Below are 20191 nucleotides of genomic sequence, written 5' to 3' on the forward strand. Positions count from 1 at the left end.
GTCCTTTGGCAGTGTGTTACCAGAGACAGTCTATGTATCACATCCCTGCTCTAAGAAGAATGACTGCATGTTCTACATACTGTTTTCCACTTTACTCTTTTTATTTATTAATATATCATGGAGATAGTTCCAGTATAGCACAGAAAGTCTTCCTCATTCTTTTCTTAATATCTCCATTGAATTGCGTGATATTCTTGTATAGTTAACTAGACCCCAGTTCATGGACATGTTTTTCTGGTATTTTGCTGAAATGAACATAATTTTACCATCCTCTTTGCTATGTAGTATTTTGTGGGATAAATTCCTACAAATAGAGTTGCTACAAGGTTATGTACATTTCAAATTTTAATGAAAATAGCCCAGTTATCCTCCAGATGGGTTCCGTCTTCTGACGCTCCAACACTGTCTGCGTGTGCCGTGCATGGCCAGCCTCTGAAGTGTCCTGCCTAAGGCTCACTTACCTGAGACTCAGCACAGGTCACTCGGTTTCTTGGTCCTGCTCTTTGCACCCACACTTCTCCCCACGTGCAAGTGCATTCATTATTGACTTGGTGATCTCATAAGCTTTGGCAAGCAGTGATTTGCTGCTGGGGAGCCTCATGAGAGCCTTGGAAGTGGCTGCATTCTGAAGTAGGACTGTGGGGTTGAGAGGGTATCTGCAAAATGCCAAGATCAGGCATTGAGTTAGCCTGCCCAACATGATCCTCTCTCTTCTTTATGTCCTGCGCTTGCAGCAGATGCTGGCTTCTGTCTCTGCCAGCTTCCCAGTACCCGTGATGAATGGAGAGGATGGAGATGAATGGGTGGCATGGTATTCTCGTGGGGATTTGGACTCTGTCTCGGCTGTTCTTAGCTTGGACTGCGTCCCCCTGAGTTAGAGTCATTTCTTGAGTCATGGGCAGTCACCCTTCTCTCCTGAATGACTCTTGACTCAGAACCTTAAGCGTGTTGAGGTGATTGAGGTGTGTGTGCTTCAAGAATTAGCACTCGTTTCTTACTGAATTTGAAGCAGTTGTAGTTGTAGTCTTGGCCGGGGGCAGGGGGATATGATAGAGGAGACTTAGCACTTGGCTACCCCTGTGTTATGTTTAACTGGTCCCCTGGTGTCACCAGAAACAGTGATAACACGGTGACCAGGAGCTTTGGGGTGTGGCCTCAGCTGAGTGGGCCAGCGAAGACTGGGGAGAGAGCAATGAGGAAGTCCAAAACTTTTTATCCTTTTGCTTTTATCTGTTAATTGTCTCCTGCATTATTAACAATCCTATTTAGTCTAGAGAGGGATATATGTAAAGCACTGATACTTTGCCAAAATAGCCTCAAGTTTGTATACAGTACTACCCAAAGTGAGAAAATACTGGTGACACACAAAATAAACCATCTTCTAAGAAAGACTTGGTTGATGATGTGGCATAAGATTCTTCTCAGCTGATTTTTCTCTAATGATTTGGTTTTTCTTGCTCAGAAACATCTAATATAACTTTCCGTTACATTGACTACCAAATAATTGAATACCAAGGCCCAAACTCTTTAGCCCAACACATGAATTCTTTTATTTTATTTTATTTTTTCATTTTTCCGAAGCTGGAAATGGGGAGGCAGTCAGACAAACTCCTGCATGTGCCGGACTGGGATCCACCCGGTATGCCCACCAGGGGGCGATGCTCTGCCCCTCTGGGGCGTCACTCTGCTGCATCCAGAGCCATTCTAGCGCCTGAGGCAGAGGCCACAGAGCCATCCTCAGTGCCCGGGCCATCCTTGCTCCAATGGAGCCTCGGCTGCGGGAGGGGAAGAGAGAGACAGAGAGGAAGGAGAGGGGGAGGGGTGGAGAAGCAGATGGGCGCTTCTCCTGTGTGCCCTGGCCGGAAATCGAACCCGGGACTCCCGCACGCCAGGCCGATGCTCTACCGCTGAGCCAACCGGCCAGGGCCAACACATGAATTCTTTAGGGTTAATCTGCCTCTTCAATCATCATCTACTTCCTGACTATTTAAAGTACTGCACATGGACCAACAGCACGAGCATCACCTAGGAGCTTGTTAGAAATGCGGTCTCAGCCTGGCCTGTGGTGGGGCAGTGGATAACGCATTGACCTAGGACACTGAGGTCGCCGGTTCAAAACCTTGGGCTTGCCCTGGCCGGTTGGCTCAGCGGTAGAGCGTCGGCCTAGCGTGCGGAGGACCCGGGTTCGATTTCCGGCCAGGGCACACAGGAGAAGCGCCCATTTGCTTCTCCACCCCTCCGCCGCGCTTTCCTCCCTGTCTCTCTCTTCCCCTCCCGCAGCCAAGGCTCCATTGGAGCAAAGATGGCCCGGGCGCTGGGGATGGCTCTGTGGCCTCTGCCCCAGGCGCTAGAGTGGCTCTGGTCGCAATATGGCGACGCCCAGGATGGGCAGAGCATCGCCCCCTGGTGGGCAGAGCGTCGCCCCATGGTGGGCGTGCCGGGTGGATCCCGGTCGGGCGCATGCGGGAGTCTGTCTGACTGTCTCTCCCTGTTTCCAGCTTCAGAAAAATGAAAAAACAAACAAACAAACAAAAAAAAAACACAAAAAACCTTGGGCTTGCCTGGTCAAGGCTCATATGGGAGTTGGTGCTTCCTGCTCCTCCCCTTCTCTAAAATAAAAGAAAAAAGAAAAAAATGCAATGCAGTCTCAGGTTCCACCCCAGATCTACTGGAAACGAACTGGAACTGTGTGAGACCCCGCGTTTGGTATATGCCCGGGGCAGCTGGAGCAGCTCTGATCGGTGTCACTTTCCTAGCCTCCCTCGGTGCCCTGCAACCAGCATAATGGGGCTAGCTGGCCTTTTATGGACTGTTCTGCACTTCCCCAGTGGCCTGCCTTTCCCCAATGATGCCATTTCCTTCTTCCTCTGTTCTTCCTTCCACACGTGCAGTTTATCAGGTATGTAACATGCATTACGCTCTGTGATCTGGGTAGGGGTTCAGGCAGGAGTGGAAGCAGAGCTCTCACCCCACTGCTAGGACAGGCTCCCTGAGGGCAGCTTGGCAGCACACACCAGGAGTTTAAGTGTGCATTTCCTCTGGCTCCACACTTCCACTTCTACAACATTCTCCTTAACAAATAGTCAGAAAGGAATGTAAAGAAATGTGTAGAAAGTCATTACTACAATGTTATTTATAATAGTAAGACTTTGATAAATTAATAAATTATTTTACATTCCTACAGTAGACTATAGTATAGTAAAGAAAGTTAACTATATATGCCCTGCTGGCCCTGGACAGTTTGCTCAGTGGATGGAGCGTCAGCCCAGTGTGCGGAAGTCCCAGGTTCAATCGCCGGTCAGGGCACACAGGAGAAGCGACCATCTGCTTCTCTTCCCCTCCCTCTCCCCCTTCTGTCTCTCTTCCCCTCTCATAGCCAATAACTTGATTGGTTCAAGCTTCGGTCCTGGGCACTGAGGATGGCTTGGCTGATCCAAGCGTCAGCCTCAGGCGCTGAGGATAGCTCAGCCCCATACAGATTTACTGGGTAGATCCCGGTCAGGGCGCATGTGGGAGTCTGTCTGTCTCCCCTCTGCTCACTTAAAGAAATACACACACACTCACACACACACACACACACACACTACTGAAATGAAAATATGTCAATAATATTATTGGGTAAAAATTATTTCAGAATATATACTTAATTACCGTACTGCAAGGGCTTATAGTTGAATGAGAGAGGTAAACAAAATAATATACAGAGGTGGGAAAAAAGTAGTTTATAGTTGTGAGTATGCAAAACAGAGTTTATTCATGTATTATTATTTATTACTGTATTACTTATTTATAACAGCTTTTGCCCACGCCTGCAGAAATATAAATGTAGCGATGATGATGATGATATGCCAGCAGTGGACATCTGTTGGCATTTATTATGTTCCAGCCTCTGTTATCTTCTACCCTTTCAAAAATCTTTGAAAGTCAGACGGTTGTTACTTCCAGATGAGGAAATTGTATTATTTCCATACATTTTAATCTTTGATAGGGTAAAAATAGTCAGTTTCACTGATGGTTAGCAAAGTCGAACATCATTCAGTGTCTGTTGGTCATTTGACCTTTCTCAGATTGCTTTTAACCTTCTATTTTTCTGTTGGTTTCTTATTGATCTGTTGGACTTTGTTATTCTTGGATATTTAAATATATGTTGCAAACACTCTGAGTCTGCTCGTCTTTCATCTTTGCTCATGTTGTCTTTTGTCATTTGTCTGTACTGTCGGACTTGTGGTTGTCATTCTTAATTTTTTGATAGTGTCCGTGTGTCCTTGACCGTCTCCCTAATAAACTGTTTGGAGTCTAACTTCTAAGAGTTAGAAAATAACAAAATTTCCCAAAATTGTCCCCATGTAAGAACCCTGAGGGGCTCTCCTGAATAAAGTAAGTATAAATATATTCATTTGCGTGGACATTTAAATGTGTATACTTGGGCCACTCTGAAAATCTACTTTCTGTGTTCTGAATATGTATTTGCTGGATTATTGTGTTCCAAATAAGGGAAGTTCTACACTAATAATGCCACCATCTCCTTATGCTTTTAACTCAGTTGCTCTTGTGCAAAAGATGGTTTGTATGCAGTTCCCCACAAGCAAAATCAGGAATCCAATCAGACTCACTTCAGTAGTTGTGGTTTATTAATTGGCGTGAGCTCTCAAGCTCGGTTAACCAGACTTTTCACATGTCTGGATAAAATGTATAGGGAATCCCTGACTTTCTTATGTGAGCCCCAGACATTTATTTGTAATTTAATTATTTGGAACTCTGCTTTTAGTTTTCCATAGAAATAAGTCAGTTTCTGGGTTTCCAGCAAGCTTAAAATTAATTATTAATAATACTTAGTAACGCTAAGCATTATTTTAACTGAACCTAAAAATATAGTTTATCATATTATTTTTATATTCCAATGATAGATGTGAAAAGAGAACCTCAACTCCTCAGAAGCTCTGTTGCTCAGAGATTGTGGGGTATGTAGGTGGGTGGGTGAGTTATAAAACTATAAAAGTGAAGAAATCCCTTGATGAATTCTTTATTCTTCAGCATTCTGTATTTAAGAACAAAGGTAATTTGCATTCACTCATTATTCTTTAGCTCATGCATTGCTGTTAGAAATCCAGTGATTTTGAAAATGACTTGCCCTGTGGAGCAAGAGGCACTTCCCCATACTCCTCCATTGCTTTAAGGTTAGAGCATTGTTCTCACTGCAGAGATATAAGGCCATTGCTAAAAGCAACTAACAACTTTTGCATCAGTTGTAAAATATCCAACATAAACCAGAAAGCTTAACAGTACCTTTTCCTGGTGTTGTGTGGTGCAGTTTGCATTGTAGGGCTCCAGGAGGCAGCCAAAGCGGGCTGGGCTTTGTTGCTCTGGAGGCTGTCCTGCTGTTCCTCAGTGTGTTTTGAGGAGTCGGTTGTATCCCCCGTAGCTCCAGAACAGTGGCTCTCACGTGAGCATGCCTGAGGATCTAGAGGAGTTAGGTAAAATTCAGGTCTTCCCGCACCACCTCTAGGAACCACCTTCAGTGGGTCTGAGCGGCTCAGCAGTTGTAGTCTATCCACCATTGTCCTGGGTACTCTGGTGCAGGTTGTGCCTGGACCAGCAGGACTGCTGCTCTAGAACATTTCATTTCTTTATGTCTTTGTCAAGGATGAGTCAGGACAAGGTGATTCTTGGATCACCTGCTTCTGCGGGTGAGGCTGAGAAAACTGTCAGGCACCAGCGGACAACCTGAGGTCCCTGACCAGGTAATTGACCAAATGGGACTTAAAAGTTCTGAAAGAATTATTTACTGTTTATTTATTTATTTGTTTATTTATTTATTGTGACAGAGACAGAGGGACGGATAGGGACAGACAGACAGGAAGGGAGAGAGATGAGAAGCATCACTTCTTCGTTTTGGCACCTTGGTTATTCATTGATTATTTCCTCATATGTGCTTTCTCGGGGTGGGTGAGGGGGTACAGCAGACCAAGCGACCCCTTGCGCAAGTCAGTGATCTTGGGCTCAAGCTGGCGACCTTGGGGTCTCGAACCTGGGTCCTCCGCGTCCTAGTCCGACACTCTATCCACTGTGCCACTGCCCGGTCAGGCTGAATTATTTACTTTTTTTTTTTTCCAAATTATTTACTTTTAACATGCTTATGTAAGCAATTTGCTTCTAACAAGTTTATTCTTTTTGGCTTACAAATGAATAGTTTGTGTCTTTGTAAAAGCTTAGCATGTAAAATGAGAACTTTCAGTATGGCAGGTAGTGTGTCCTATAATGCTTACATAGAAAGAACGGAGATCTTTGGAAAACCAAAATCCAGACTAGTTTGTCAGTTTGTTTATGTCTTCAACTATAGACTTCCCACCAGAACTTTCCTGAAGCCTCGGATGCTGAGAGGTTATCAGTGGAAAATCAGGCAATTAATGTATCTCACCTTGTCAGGATATTTTGAAGAAATGACTTTACTGGTAATTTGCAGGGGTATTAAGGACCCACACAATATATTTCACTGTTCTACATCACTTTACATTAAAATTAAAAATTTCATCAAGAGCATTGGTGAATAGCGTTATTTGTCTGAGACCTGACTTGGAGTCCATTGTTCAGTTTCTATTTTCAGGACCTTCTGCTCTCTTTGGAGTCCTTCTCTACCCTGACATGACAGATGTGTCTTATAGGTCCCTTTACCTCAGCTCGTGCACACTTCTTCATAATAGGCATCTGTTAGCAGCCGGGGATGAGGAGCTTGGTGTCGTCTGGTCAGGATTTATGTCCTGTGGGCAGAACCAAATGCTTCCCAGGGGGTGACCTGACTCTTCTTTCATTTTCTTTGTGATACTAAACTCTGGGTCATTTGGTGTTTTTCGAAGGGGGTATGTGCTTGCAGATATTTCACTGTATGGGTTTAGATGAACCTTATATTTTCCTGTAGAAATTAGTACAATGGTTATATTATTCCTACTATTTCATGTACTATTTTAGCTTATATTGCAGCCTGGATTTTATGACTGTCAGAACATTTGTATCTAGAGGCACTATTTTTCTTCCTACACTCCGGTTGGGTAAATGCTTTGCCAAGTAGAAAAGAATGTTGGGCTAATTTATTGAATCACTCACACCCCTCCGTGGAGGAGAAGAAAAGTAAGGCTGATTTCTTGCCTTAATCGAGAACAATGGTTGGCATGTCGTGCTGGTGGGCCCCAGTCCCAGGTGGTACGTGTTTCACTGAAGTGCATCGGCCACCCGGAGCGACTCGCACGCCAGGGGAGTGGAAGTATGGCTGACTAGGGTGAGAAGACTTCCCTCTCGTGGTTCCCACCTTCGTTTCACATTTAACACTTATTTTTTCTTCTTGTCAAAGTGCTAAACGATGTGGTTTTAAAAAATTAGAGTGGATTTAATTTTGTTTCAGAAGTTACTAGAACCTTTGAAATAACTAAAGGTGCTTTTGTATTTTGTTAAATTTAGATTTAGGTCAGGGGTCCCCAAACTACGGCCCGCGGGCTGCATGCGGCCCCCTGAGGCCATTTATCCGGCCCCCGCCGCACTTCTGGAAGGGGCACCTCTTTCATTGGTGGTCAGTGAGAGGAGCATAGTTCCCATTGAAATACTGGTCAGTTTGTTGATTTAAATTTACTTGTTCTTTATTTTAAATATTGTATTTGTTCCTGTTTTGTTTTTTTACTTTAAAATAAGGTATGTGCAGTGTGCATAGGGATTTGGTCATAATTTTTTTTTTTTTTTATAGTCCGGCCCTTCAACAGTCTGAGGGACAGTGAACTGGCCCCCTGTGTAAAAAGTTTGGGGACCCCTGATTTAGGTGAATCAGGCTGATACTTGGTTTAGGTAATTTCTTAGGCGTATTCAAAGGAAGGCTTTTTTTGAGGTTGCTGAGTTTATGAAGACTCAGCAAAATATTTATGAACACTTACTGTGAGCAGTAGTCTCTGCTTTGTGTGGTACTTGTTTTGAAGTGTTTTTAGTACCTATCCTTCCTCCTTCTTCTGAATACATAGAGGAGGAGTACTGTGAATGTTACTGATTTGAAGTCTGGCTGACTTCCTCGGAGGGATCCTGACTGTGCTGGGTTGACTTGTCCAGTTCTCGGTGGCCGTTCAGGCTGCCCTTGTGTCCCCTGACTCGAATCCTCAGAGCGCCCTGTATGTGGGAAGCTCCAGCCTTCTCACTAAGAACCCAGAGTCTGGAGCAAGTCAGATGTGTCCCACGGCTTAAAAAGGTGTGTTTTTGTTTTTAAAATCAGGATCTTTACAATGGCCACTTCTTTTGAGTTTCAAACATTAGCAGAGGCACGTAGGTCCACGCCTGAGGAAGGTGAAAGGCAGGTAGGGGGTCGGAAACAACAGGCTTAAACCAGACCCAAGTCACCGGGTCTGTGCAGTCGCTGTTGAGGGGCTCACCCATCTGTCACTACTAATTGTCAAGGGGTGGGAAAGGCAGAAGGTGTATTGTGAACTAATACTATTTGGTAATTTTCCTTTAAATTCTTTCTTGAAGCTCTTCAACACTTCAGTATCTTTGTTCCTTAGTGAAGGAGCTCTGAGGAAAACGATCTCTTTTGTCTAACGTTTGTTTTAAGAGAGGCTTTGTTACAAAGGAATGTTTGTTTTCCTAGTTTCCAAGCCCCTAACTTTCTACATCAAACTAATAATAATAATAATAATAATAATAATAATAATAATAATAAAGCCGCCGTCACCATGTATAAGAAGTTATAATGCATTGTGAGTGCAGAGCCTGGCCCAGGGCAGCACAATTACTAGAAGGGAGACAGGATCTTCCCGCTTGGTCAGAAGACGACTAAACTGTCTCCAAGATGCAGATGACCAAGGGAAGAGTCAGCCAAAGGCTTGCCTTTACATCCTTCCCTGTGAGGTCAGTGGAAGGCAGCTGGTGACCATCTCTGCTCTGGGGCCCCCTTGCCACCCCCATTCGGCTGCCTTCCCAGCGCCATGCCTGGGGGAGCCCCAGACCCTCACCGCCCTGTCCCAGGGGAGTGTGCCTTCAGGAAGTGGGCCGAGTGGACAGACGGCAGCTGGTGGGAAGATGAGAAGGACCCTCCAGGGGCTTTTAAAAAGGCCCTGGATCCAGCCCTGGTCTCTGTGCTCACACGGTCGGAACAGGCTGGCAGCCGGGCTGGGCAGGGAGTTAGGGGGGAGTGAGCCCCCGCTTCTGTTTCCTGCGGTCTTCTCCTTGGCCTCGCTGTTCCGTTTCCTGCTCAGTCCTTTGGTTTCCACTCTGTTTCTAACTTTTCAACGTCAGAGATTTGGCCTTTCTGTTGTTACCCCATTCATCTCCTGGCTGTATTTGGCCTCTTTCTACTCTTGAGAGGCTCTTTGTCCCAGTTGTCCCCGGTGCTGTTACTGGTGGGAATATCTCTGCAGTTAGTTGGGAGGGTGGGGGCTGGTTGTAGGGGACTGTGAATTACACGGCCAACCCTTTCTCTCAAATACCGGTGTTTCTTCCACTGGTTTATATGCAGGTCTAGGTCAAATAAATTTTTAAAGGGAAAAATACTGCACATGTCAGGATTTGAATTTCTCTCTTTATAGCCTGAAGGAATGGATGGATTTGTTTGTTTTTCAGCAATACAAATTTCTTAATTGTAGTGGAAGAGCAAAGTGTGTTTGGATGAACCACATAACAAGGAACAATGCAGGTAGAATAACAACTACTTGTTAAATCTAGGAGTTATTTCACTAACAACTCACTCATTTGCACTCGAAAGCAGCAGAATCATAACGGAAAAATATGTGTGTGAACTCACCCTATTTTTATTAGATAGATGTAGAAATAAACGTAGACATAAAAGTGTGTATGTAAATTTCTCTGTATGTCTGTATTAGTTTGCTGTGACTGCTATAACGCAATACCACAAACTTGGTGACTTAGAACACCAGCAGTTTATTCCCGTGTAGTTCTGGAGCCGGCAGTGCGCAGCGAGCGTCCAGGGCTCCACGCCCGGTGCCAGCAGGGCAGGTCCCTCTGGGGACGCCAAGGGGAACCCGTTTCTTTGCCATTTCCAGCCTCAAGAGCTGCATTTCTTGCATTCCTTAGCCCGTGGCTGCTTTTTCCGTCTAGTGGCATAGACTCTGCTTGCCTCTTTTCCTGTCACTCTGCTTGCCTCTTTTCTTTCTTCTGTCTCAAATCTTGGCCCACCTAGGTAAGCCAGAACTATCTAAGGAAACTTAATCACATCTTCTAAGTCTTTGCCATGTAAAACAATATTCACGGGTTCTAGGGATTAGGACCTATTAGGATGTGGGCATTTTGGGAGGCCCTTATTCAGCCTATAGCAAGTGTGTGTGCCCGTGTGCGTGCGTGTGCCTCTGTGTGTGTGTGTATGTCTTAAATTCCCTAGCTCTGTCCCTTTGAGCTGGTCTACGAACAGGTACCCTCCCGCCCCCAACAGATAGCAGTGAGTACACCCAACCACCCAATGTCTAGTGTTTTTTTAAATCTAAATTCTAAATAATATTCCTCACTAAAATGGGCCAAGATTTCATTTTATTTTATTTCTAAGAGATGGCTGAGTCCAGAAGAAGAAGCCTGAAAACTTCTCCTGTACCAGAAAAGAAAGGAGCACTCAGGGAATCACGGGGATGGATCACAAATACACAGAGCCAGCTAGAGAGACCGTCCACTGCCCCAAGATGGGCATTAGACATTGAAATAAATAATAAACAGAGTGGATTACAACTCATTCGATTAAATAGTAAACTCAGTCCATATTAATAAAATAAACATATACTGTATTTTTTGCTTCATAAGATGCACCTGACCATAAGACACACCTGGGGTTTTAAGGAGGAAAATAAGAAAAAATAAATAAACCAAATGGTGTGTTAAAACATTTAATAAAATACTGGATTTTTCACTCCATAAGACGCACAGGCATTTTCCCCTCCACTTTTAAGGTGGAAAAGTGCGTCTTATGGAGCGAAAGATATGGATACAGAACAGGATATATACAGTTTCTACAAATCAATGAAAAAGAGAAAAGGTTTGACAGTGGAGAAGCCTGGCCCATCTAAGTGACTACGGTCAGTCATGGGGCCAATGGAAATCCTCTGCCTCTAAATAGGACGCAAAGAGAATTCCATCACTTCTCCGATATTCCTGTCAGAGATTCCTAATCTGAATCTAGTCGTGAGAAAATGTCAAGACAAACCCAAGTTAAAGAACATTCTACTAAATAACTGGCCTGTAATTTTAAAAACACATCATACTCATGAAAGTTAAGAAAGGTAATATAATAGTGGGGTCTAAATAGCCAGTTGGAAGTTCTAAGCTTCACTGTAGGAGGCTCTGGTTAGGCCACTTATTGGTGGCCCCCTATTTCATTGGGTCTTCCAGGGCTGGTTGCATTCGGCAGAGAAAGCTCTTTGGAATCCCTGCCTGCAGGGAAAGTCTAGGGTGCATTCTGCAGCTGGGCGAGAGAAGTCTGACATCTCTGTCTGGCGCCTGCTACGGCTTCCTTGTGTCAATTGTACCTAGTGTTCCCAGGCCAGAGGTGTTCTTTGGAACATCTTTCCAGTGAAGAAAGCTTTAGTTTTGTGCCTGAGTGGGGTGTGGTGCAGTTGTCTAATGAAGAGGAGGTGGGGTCTAGCAGTCTAACTTCTTTTTGTGCGAGTGTGTGACAGAGAGAGAGAGAGGAGGACAGATAGGGACAGACAGGAAGGGAGAGAGATGAGAAGCATCAATTCTTTGTTGCGGCACCTTAGTTCATTGATTGCTTTCTCATATGTGCCTTGACCATGGTGCTAAAGCAGATCGAGTGACCCCTTGCTCAAGCCAGCGACCTTGAGTCCAAGCTGGTGAGCTGTCCTCAACCAGATGAGCCCATGCTCAAGCTAGCAACCCTGGGGCTTTGAACCTGGATCCTCCGTGTCCCAGTCCGACACTTTATCCACTGCACCACCACCTGGTCAGGCGTAGTAGGAGTCTAACTTCTTGATAACCATTCTTTTTCATCATCCCTGCTTGTTTTAGCCACTCCTTTTCCCACCTTCCCCCTTTCTTCGCCTCTGAGTAATCTGTGGTGTGACTTGGATTGGTTCTGTTCCCTCTTAACGGGCCTTAAATTGTCTGTCATCTTAAACAAGTTCCTATTTGTTCCTAACTCTTTTAGCCTTTCCTAATATATTTTCTAGATGTCATAATTAAGTACCACAGACTGAGGAGCTTTGAAAGCTACAGCAAAAGCAACTTTACAGAGCTGGAGGTTAGAAGTCCAAAATCAAGGTGTCAGCAGGGTTTGAGCCTTCTCCCTGTTCTATTTACATGGCCTTCCTTCTGTGTGTCTGTGTCCTAATCTCTTCTTCTTACAAGGACACCAGTATATTGGATTAGGGCCCATCCTAATGACCTTGTAAGCTCTGTCTCCAGATAGAGCACATCGAAGGTGCTGGGAACTGGGACTTTATTATATACATATAAGTTTTCGGGGACACATATCAGCCTAACACCTACCCATTGTCTTTTGTAGCATTAGCACTAAGCCTCTAGCCCCTGCCTGTACTTTAGTGGCATGTGCGATACCCTGTTGCCATGGCCCGACTTCTGCTGGGGAATAGGAGCAGGTGGGGTTGAACAGGATGCGGATTGTGAATGTTGGAATCGAGTGTGGGTTTTGAGTGAGTTGTGAAATATTATTTTTATAGTCTTTCACTTAGCTTTTAATCTTCTCTGGCCTAAAGCACCTTATCAAACTCAACTCTGACTGGCGAGGGGGCTCTCATATCCTCTGAACATCACACTGAAAGGGAAAGGATAAGGAAATGAAGGAGCATGCCACCCGCCTCGAACTTCACTCTCAGCCTCTGTCGCTACCACACCCTCCTCGGACCCCGTTCTTCCCTCTCACATCAACTCCATCACTTCTGTGTGCTTATAGTGCTCTGCTTTCTCTAGACTTTGTTGTAGGTAGGCAATTAAAATAATTACTTTACATCAATAGTGCTTCTCTTGCATCTAAAATTAGTGATTATACTCAATAACATGTTGCGAGTTGGATAATGCAAGTGAAATTCTTTGTATGTTTGAAAAGCCGTGTAAAATGTAAGTGTGAGGTTTTATTTGTCCAGCCCACTTAATGGTCAACTTGTGCCTTTAGGTACAGGCATGTCTTGGTCATCATGTCATTGTAATTTTACCACATGGAAAAGATTTGCATTATTCCTCTGTAATGGCGTATCAGTGAAGGTGGTTCAGACGTGTGAAGAATCTGTGTGCTTCCGAACTGGAAGGGACCTTAGAGATGAAGTTGAGTAGCACTCTCTATCAGTAGGGAAGCTGAAGTCCAAAGACTAAACGTTAGTATGTGACGGAGTGCATGTCCCAGCTGGGATTTAAATCCGAATCATTTGTTAATCTATTCACTGATGTTACTTCATTTCCTGTATTTATTAATGTCATTTATGTTTCTAGAATGACTGTGATAAAACCAAAGAATATATTTTATTCAGTTAGTAATACAGAAAGAAAAATAAGAGTCTTCTATCAAACTGATTGTTTCAAATATGATTTTTTGAAGACCTGCCAAAATCATAGAGCTGGGCGAAGATTTATATCCCTGGGCATGGGGAGGGGATCCACTGCTGGGCTCTTAGCTTTAAGAAGAACCAGTTTGAACAGAATGAGTTTTCTTGCACTAGGAAGTCGGGGGAATGTGCATGCTTTAATTGGGCCTGACTCAAAATTAGGGTTTCCCACAATTGTCACGGTACACAATACTTACTAGAGTGGAGCCCACTGAAGTATTTTACTTCTGGTTAGAGCATCCCTTTAGAAAGTTTCTCTTGTCTGAGAGTCTGCCTGTGCTTTGGACACTGCTTCCCTTTCAAGCCTCAGCACAAGTGTGTTCTGGACCAGCGATAGCTCCACCTGGGATCTTTTTAGGAATGCAGAGTCCCCGGCCTCACCCAGACCCGCCCAGTCTGTATTTTAACAAGATTCCCAGGTGATTCATATCACGGAAAACATTGATCCAGAGCAGCGGTTTCCAAAATGTGGTCTCTGGACCAGCAGCATCAGCATCACCTGCAGAATTGCTAGAAGATGCAAATTCTCAGGCCAGATGGCCCATACCCACTGATTCAGAAACTCTGGGCCAGCCCCCCAGCATGTGTTTTAACAGTCCCTATAGCTGATGTTCATTTGTGCTAAACTTTGAGAACCGCTCTAGAGCAATGTGTTTCCAGCAGTTTTGATCACGACTCATGAGGAGAAATACGTTTTACATCATGACCCAGTACAACACACACACACACACACACACACACATACACACTTAGCAGTTTTATAAAACAATGCTTATCTTACTATGTGCTCTCTTTTTTGGTCATTTCAGTTTTATTCTGTTAACTATATATGTGTGTGTGTATAAACTTATTTATGTAAAAATCTGGTCATGACCTACACAACTGATTACACGATCCACTAATGCAGTGGTTCTCAAAGTGTGTGCCCTAGAAGATTTCCAGGTGCACCCTATGGTATTCCAGAGAAATATGTGCCTGTTGGGTTTTTGGAATTTAGATTTTTGGGGGACAGAGGTGTGGGGAATTGGCTGTAAGCTGACAGTCTGCCCAACCCCCCACCTCACTTGCCTGATTAGGTTGCAAAAGGCTGTTAAGCTGTGGAGCTGGATTGTTTACACTACCCCCCATGTTCCCCAGAAAGACTGGAGGCAAGTTTCTTCTATCCTTTGTTTGGTGTAAAGTTAAGATGATATGTATGGTGGGGGTTTTCTGCACTTGGTAAAATTCTTGGGTTGTCTTGAAAACGTGATCAGAGACCATTGATTTGTTAATGGCCTCACTTTGCCCTATAAATAAAGCAAGATGCGGTTTTGGGGTGTGCTTTGTTCTTGCCAGCAGCAATTACAGGGCCCTCCTGACATCGTATTTTCTTAATTCTGTGTATTTTCTTAATTCTGCTTCGTTCCCACTTGGGACCTGGAATTACTGCACTGGTTTGTGGCAAGTGTCCAGATATAGAAAAATATATAATTACTCTATTATACCATTTCATTATGGAAATACTGCTCTTTTTGTTAACATATCATTATTATATTTATTATTAACACATCATATTTTTTTAGATAAATACACCCAAATAAAATGGATAGATTGCTCAAAAAGAAGTGTGATATTGAAAATCTGATTCTGGGCCTGACCAGTGGGTGGCGCAGTGGATAAAGTGTTGACCTGGAACACTGAGGTCACCGGTTCGAAACCCTGGGCTTGCCTGGTCAAGGCACATATGGGAGTTGATGCTTCCAGCTCCTCCCCCTTCTCTCTCTCTGTCTCTCCTCTCTCTCCCTCTCTCTCTCTCTCCCTCTCTCTCTCCTCTCTAAAAATGAATAAAAAAAAAAAATTAAAAAAAAAAAAGAAAATCTGTTTCTGGAAGTGAGCAAAAGTTAAGTGTAAATAAAATAGGACTTGAAGGCTGATGGGCAGAATTTAATTTATAGCATTTTCCATCACTTAACACTGAACAATACGATTGGATTAGAAACCCATTCATGGAAGATTCAAGTGATTTTGGTTTAATATTAACAGAAGAAGAACTGGCAGCTATATCCACTGATCATGGATTGATGATCAAACATAAGGAATTGTCTCTTGAAGCCTTTTGGATTTCTATAAAAGAAGAATATGTGGCAATATCTAAAAAAGCTTTGAACATTTTACTACAATTTTAAACATTCTATTTATGTGAATTAGGATTTTCTACCGTCAACACCATTAATAGTAAAAAGAGAGAAATTCTTTAATGTATTGATGAGGAAATGAGAGTTTGCCTTTCAAATATATGCCCAAACATTGAAGAAGTCGCTAGGACACATTAGGCTCATGTTTCTCATAAACACAAGAATGAAGCCCTGGCTGGTTGGATTAGCGGTACAGCGTTGGCCTGGCATGTGGAAGTTCCGGGTTCAATTCCCAGTCAGGGCATACAGGAGAAGTGCTCATCTGCTTCTCCAACCTTCCCCCTCTCCTTTCTATCTTTCTCTTCCCCTCCCATAGCCAAGGCTCCATTGGAGCAAAGTTGGCCCAGGTGCTGAGGATGGCTCCATGGCCTCTGCCTCAGGCAGTAGAAGGGCTCCTATTGCAGTGGAGCAATGCCCCAGATGGGCCAAGCATTGCCCCCTGGTGGGCATGCTGGGTGGATACAGGTCAGGTGCATGCGGGATTCTGTTTGTCTGCCTCCCCTCCTCCCACTTCTCACTTCAGAAAAATACAAAAAAAAAAAAAAAGAATGAAAAAACTTAACACATCCGCACTGGGACCTGCTGAATTTACTAAATCTTACTAAGAATGTATCTATATATATAAAAAGATAACATTTTTGTCATTTTTTAATTTTAACCTCTTTTTTATGAATTCTGAAAAGCATTACTCAAAAAATGTAACATAAAAATGTTTTTTAATGTCAGAATAAATTTAATTTTGTATTTATTTTGTTTAATTACCATAAAAGCATGCTAGGACTTTATTTCTTTTTCTTTAATACTTGACTTAATTATTATAACATATTTTTCAGAAATTTGTATATAGTGTGCCTGCAATTATTTGTAGGATTTTAAATGTTCCCTGACTTCAAAAAGTTTGAGAACCACTGCACTAATGGGTCACGACCTACAGTTTGAGATCTGGTGCTCTTGAATAGGGTCTCTGAATCTACTTTTGTGCCAGGGCCCTTTTGACAGCCTGGTAAAGCTTTAGATCTCTTCTCAGAAGAATGTTTTTTTAATTTTTTTTAATTTAGTAAAAGGCAGGGAGGCAGAGACAGACTCCTGCATGCGCCCTGTCCCAGATGCACCCGGCAAGCCCACTAGATGGCGATGCTCTGCCCATTTTTGGCCATTGCTCTGTTGCAACTGGAGCCATTTTTTAGTGCCTGAGGCAGGGGCCATGGAGCCATCCTCAGTGCCTGGGGCCAACTCACTCCAATTGAGCCATGGCTGCAGGTGGGAAGGAGAAGAGACACAGAGAGAAGCGAGAGGGAGGAGTGTTGGAGAAGCAAATGGGTGCTTCTCTTGTGTGCTCTGACCAGAATCAAACCTGGGACATGCACACACTGGACCAATGCTCTATCACTGAGCCAACCGGCCAGGACCAGAAAAATGCTTTTTATTTATTTTTAATTTTTTTAATTTTTATTTATTTTGTATTTTTTCGAAGCTAGAAACGGGGAGAGACAGTCAGACAGACTCCCGCATGCGCCCGACTGGGATCCACCCAGCACGCCCACCAGGGGGCGACACTCTGCCCACCAGGGGGCGATGATCTGCCCCTCCGGGGGCGTCGCTCTGCCAAGACCAGAGCCACTCTAGTGCCTGGGGCAGAGGCCAAGGAGCCATCCCCAGCGCCCGGGCCATCTTTGCTCCAGTGGAGCCTCGGCTGCAGGAGGGGAAGAGAGAGACAGAGAGGAAGGAGAGGGGAAGGGGTGGAGAAGCAGATGGGCGCTTCTCCTGTGTGCCCTGGCCAGGAATCGAACCCGGGTCCCCCGCACGCCAGGCTGACTCTCTACCACTGAGCCAACCGGCCAGGGTCCAGAAAAATGCTTTTTAAGTGCATACAGTAGTGTACGTGGAGCTGCAGCAGAAAGCAATTATATTGGCTACTAAAATATTTCCAAATTTGTGATGTAGTAATATATTGTATTTCTTTATTCATAATAATATTTACTGGTAGATCTAGTAACTACTATCATTTCAAAATATGGGTGAGTATGAATGATAGTTCAAAATACCTGCAGTATCTGTTATGTGATGTAAAAATGGTTATGGTTTCTGTTGGTGTCAATATTAGAGTTACTCATAATACTGTGGTTTGTTGCATACTTTATATGTATTTGAAATAAAATGCTAAGCTTCAGCTTAAAGTAAGTGAAAGTGAAGACGGATATTTTCCCCATCTTACTTCAGAATTCCGGAGTTCTGTTGACAGAGCCCCATGGAACTGAGGTTAAGAATGTATGCTGATGAGAAACTTTTTCTTAGAGAATAGTTCTCAGGCTTTAGGTTGAGACTGTACAGCAGAAAATTATCTTCCGAAAAGTTCTTTGAACTAGATCACCTAGAAGTCCAGATTTATGCTGTTGATAACGTTCCTTCCCTCGTCTCCCCATCTCTCCGTGCACTTACTTGTTCAGGCCAGGTTCCTGGGCGTCATTCTCCGGCTCATGGCTCTGGATTCAAGGCATGACTCTGGGATACAGGCATGCCTAGCTAACCTTGGATAAGTCCTTTTGCCTTTGCCCCACCTGTGCAGCTGGGATGGCAGTAGTGCCCACCTTAGAGGATTATTCTGGGCATTAGATGAGAGGTCCCATGTGTCTCATTAGAACAGTGCCTGGCTGGGAGTGAGTGATTAGTAAATATTATATTATTATAAATATCCTCGATTTTTCCCTTTCCCTCCTTCCTTAAATCTACCTTCAGAAAATGAATAGAGATCCTTCCTACAAAATGTATTTCAAAATTCATGTCCTTTTAGTTCGGTGGCCGTTAGTTACCCTGCTCTAAGCTTCCATACTCTCTCATTTGGACGCCGCACTAGGGTTTCCACTTCCTCCTGATTCACGCCAGGCCTTTTTCCTGATAGCAACCATGTAATCTTTTACAAGTGTGAATAACTTTTTAAAAATGTTAAGGAACTGCTATAAGTTTAAAACCCTTTGGGTCTTCACATTACGCCTTTGCTTGACCTGTGCCCCTTGCGTGTTTGGTCCCTGCCTCCTGTCCAGGGTTACATCTGGCTGGGCTGTGCTCCTGGTCAGTCTTTACTCATTTCCCCATTCTGTGGTCACGTTGGCCTTTTCTCAGTTACCTGAGGAGCCTCGTTCTTCCGTACATTATGGCCGTTGCATAGGACCCTCCCTCTGCACAGATGGATGTTTCTGTCCTTCCCAGCCTCTCATCCACCTCTACTCTGCTGTGATTGGTTCCTCAGACAACCTTCCCTAACCCCTTTCCTAAATTAGGGCACCAAGCTCCTCTTTTACTAGCCTGAAGCTCTCTAAACACATAAAAATTAATATTTCTTCTCTATTGGGGAAAAGGATAATTAACGACCTATGATTGTCAAGCATGTAACTCCAAGGGGAGTGTGCACCTTTTCTAGAAAGATAAATTTTACACATTATGAACATGAAGTGATTGTAGAGCTCTTTTAGGAAACTGCTGATCTCTAAATTGTACAAGCTAGCTCTTTGATATCGGTACACAAAACAAAAAGAGGCCTGGCCACTGAGCCCTGCAGTGAGGTGATGAGTTCATCACAACCCGGTCACGGGCCTTCTCGCGACTGTCAGTCACTGCTGCTCCATCAGGAAATGATGGGTGCCGTCAACTTGCCCTCTTTGAAGAAGTTGCCTGGTTGCTGATAAAACTCTTCGTATTTCTCGCTCCTAAAGTGAACGGTTATTTGCTGCTCAGACGTGGAAAAGACGTCTCATTAAATTAGAGGGTGGATGGCTCAGCGGTAGAGCGTTGGCCTAGCGTGCAGAGGACCCGGGTTCAATTCCCGCCAGGGCACATAGGATAAGCGCCCATTTGCTTCTCCACCCCTCCGCCGCGCTTTCCTCTCTGTCTCTCTCTTCCCCTCCCGCAGCCAAGGCTCCATTGGAGCAAAGATGGCCCGGGCGCTGGGGGTGGCTCTGTGGCCTCTGCCTCAGGCGCTAGAGTGGCTCTGGTCGCAACATGGCGACACCCAGGATGGGCAGAGCATCGCCCCCTGGTGGGCAGAGCATCACCCCTGGTGGGCGTGCCGGGTGGATCCCAGTCGGGCGCATGCGGGAGTCTGTCTGACTGTCTCTCCCTGTTTCCGGCTTCAGAAAAATGAAAAAAAAAAAAAAAAATTAGAGGGTGGAAACCAGTGTGGGTAATGTCTGGATCTGGAAAGAGACAGAATGATGACTCCCTGGTTAGACTTGGTCACACTTATTTGTGTTTGAAATGTCTACTTGATTACTTATTTTAAATTAATCCTAGACTGGAGAAGGGAGGCATTCCTGATTTTTGTCAGTTGTTTAAAGCAATGAGGAAGAAAGTTGTGGAAATTCAGAATCGTGATTGAACCACTTTCATGGTCACCTTTGTAGTTTTTCTTTCAAATAAGGGACTTCTAAGAATTGCAAAGAGCATTGGGACCGATGCTCAGATTTAGGACAGTTAGCA

The 20191-nt window shown here is 44.2% G+C and overlaps 1 protein-coding gene across 4 annotated transcripts in view; it reads left to right on the top strand.

Annotated features, from left to right (window-relative positions):
- The window catches only part of PSD3 (pleckstrin and Sec7 domain containing 3), a 597461-nt gene that overhangs the window by 223107 nt on the left and 354163 nt on the right, over positions 1 to 20191 (top strand). The window lies entirely within an intron of this gene.

The sequence above is a fragment of the Saccopteryx leptura genome, chromosome 4 (genome assembly GCF_036850995.1).
Source record: "Saccopteryx leptura isolate mSacLep1 chromosome 4, mSacLep1_pri_phased_curated, whole genome shotgun sequence".
NCBI classification, from domain to species: Eukaryota; Metazoa; Chordata; class Mammalia; order Chiroptera; family Emballonuridae; genus Saccopteryx; species Saccopteryx leptura.